At 37.8% G+C, this 2,500-nt stretch overlaps 1 protein-coding gene across 2 annotated transcripts in view; it reads left to right on the top strand.

Moving 5' to 3' along the window:
• myoz1b (myozenin 1b) overlaps positions 1-2,500 on the top strand; it is a 23,121-nt gene that overhangs the window by 698 nt on the left and 19,923 nt on the right. The window contains exon 2 of one of the 2 annotated variants that reach the window (XM_072440253.1): positions 1,647-1,722. The exons of the other annotated variant lie outside the window; for it this stretch is intronic. The gene's annotated coding sequence lies outside the window, so the exon portion shown is untranslated. The remainder of the gene's footprint in view (positions 1-1,646; positions 1,723-2,500) is intronic. 2 annotated transcript variants of the gene reach the window in all.

Below are 2,500 nucleotides of genomic sequence, written 5' to 3'. Positions count from 1 at the left end.
AGTCCTGGTTTAGACCTGGTTTAGTCCTGGTTTGTCCCTGGTTTAGTCCTGGTTTAGACCAGGTTTAGTCCAGGTTTAGTTCAGGTTCAGTCCTGGTTTAGTCCAGGTTTAGTTCAGGTTCAGTCCTGGTTTAGTCCAGGTTTAGTCCTGGTTTAGTCCTGGTTTAGTTCAGGTTCAGTCCTGGTTTAGTCCTGCTTTAGTCCTGGTTTAGTTCCATTTGGCTGTGAGAGTGTGAACACAGGCTAAATGTGACTTTATTGGAGGGAGTAACGAGCGTCGCTGTTAACAAGTTGTAAAGTGAAAACACTGTTACATAATAAAATAACTCTAATAAAGTATAAACCGACATAAGCGTTTTTGTATTGACTCATTTAGTCAATATTGTCCTGGTTTTCAATCTTAGTCCAGCTTTAGACTCTGTTGAAGCCATTTTTAACTTTTATTCAACGTGTTCTATATTGTTTAGCACAGCTTTAGTCTTATATTATGTAACGTTTATCCTACTTTATGCCTATTGGTTGATTTTGCATGATATTTTAGTTGGTTTAGTCTTGGTTTGGACTTGACTTTGTGGCACAGTTCCAAGTTTAGTCCAGCGTTGAGTTTAGACCTGCTTTTAGACCTGTTTTTAGACCTGCTTTTAGACCTGTTTTTAGACCTGTTTTAGCTCTTGTTTAGTCCTAGTTTAGCCCTGGTTTAGTCCTGGTTTAGTCCTGGTTTAGTCCTGGTTTAGTCCTAGTTTAGCCCTGGTTTAGTCCTGGTTTAGTCCTGGTTTAGTCCTGGTTTAGTCCTAGTTTAGCCCTGGTTTAGTCCTGGTTTAGACCTGGTTTAGTCCTAGTTTAGTCCTGGTTTAGTCCTGGTTTAAACCTGGTTTAGTCCTAGTTTAGTCCTAGTTTAGTCCTGGTTTAGTCCTGGTTTAGTCCTGGTTTAGCCCTGGTTTAGTCCTGGTTTAGACCTGGTTTAGTCCTAGTTTAGTCCTAGTTTAGCCCTGGTTTAGACCTGGTTTAGACCTGGTTTAGTCCTAGTTTAGTCCTAGTTTAGTCCTGGTTTAGTCCTGGTTTAGTCCTGGTTTAGTCCTAGTTTAGCCCTGGTTTAGTCCTGGTTTAGACCTGGTTTAGTCCTAGTTTAGTTCTGGTTTAGACCTGGTTTAGTCCTGGTTTAGTCCTGGTTTAGTCCTAGTTTAGTCCTGGTTTAGTCCTGGTTTAGTCCTGGTTTAGTTCATGTTTAGTTTATGTTAATCTTGGTTTAGTTGAGTTCAGAAATAGTTTGATCTCATTGTTTCTGGATAAACTGTATATTATACAGAGTTTATCTAGTATATTATACAGAGTTTATCTAGTATATTATACAGAGTTTATCTAGTATATTATACAGAGTTTATCTAGTATATTATACAGAGTTTATCTAGTATATTATACAGAGTTTATCTAGTATATTATACAGAGTTTATCTAGTATATTATACATAAAGTACCTCAGACATGTACTTTAGAGATTGCCCCAGTTATTGAAGTGAATGATTTGATGCTAATAATGTTAACCTGATTTACTTACATCAGTAAGTATTTAGAGTACAGGATGTATAAATATCTACATGTGGTCGTCCCGAGTACTATTTATACAGTAAATGACTTGTGTACATTACAGCAGTGCGGCATTAAACACGTGATCCCTCCTCCAGATGTAGTTCTACATGTGAAACCAGCGCCTCTCCACAGATCTGGTGCGTACGCACGGAGAAAACATCAGAAAACATCAGAAAACAATCCAAAAACTTTCAACATTCAAAAAGTTCTAGAAACTTCCCAAAACATCCAAACATGTCTAAAACATCAACAAACTTCCAAAATAATCCAAAATCTTTTTTTGAAAAATCTTTGAGAAACTTCCTTAAAAATCCCAAAACTTCTAAAAACTTCCAAAACACCCAAATTCAAAATTTTCAATTTTCCAAAATTCACCCATTTTCAAAAAAAAAAAAAAAAAAAAAATCAAAATAACTGCTCTTCACCTTCACCTGCTCCGAGAGAAACTTCCACATCATTTTACTGAGAAAAAGTAAATATTAAGATTTTAAAAACACAATGAGCAAGAAAAACATTTCATAATAATAGCTTTTCTAAAACAGATCTGAGTCAAATTGTGGGTCTTATTTTCTAATTAGCGTTTATTACTAAGATCTCAAACTCTGAACATATGTATTTCCTTTAGACCTTTTTCCTATTGATCGATCAGGAAAAGCAAACAAAAGACCCTAAGTGTAGTTTTCCTGAACATAAACTGGACAAACAGAGGAAATGACCCAATTCAAGTTTGATTAATTGCGCTGCTCTTGGTTTCTACGCTCGCAATCAAAAAACTTAAAGGCAGATGATTCTTTTGGCGTTCCCGTGGGGCCCTCGCCTCGGGCCGGAGGGTCTTTTGGCGTTCCCATGGGGCCCTCGCCTCGGCCGGAGGGTCTTTTGGCGTTCCCATGGGGCCCTCGCCTCAGGCCGGAGGGT

This window comes from Eucyclogobius newberryi, unplaced genomic scaffold, assembly GCF_026437365.1.
Source record: "Eucyclogobius newberryi isolate DKJ021-1_F unplaced genomic scaffold, fEucNew1.0.hap1 SCAF_118, whole genome shotgun sequence".
NCBI classification, from domain to species: Eukaryota; Metazoa; Chordata; class Actinopteri; order Gobiiformes; family Gobiidae; genus Eucyclogobius; species Eucyclogobius newberryi.
This window is presented reverse-complemented; position numbering and strand designations above follow the sequence as displayed.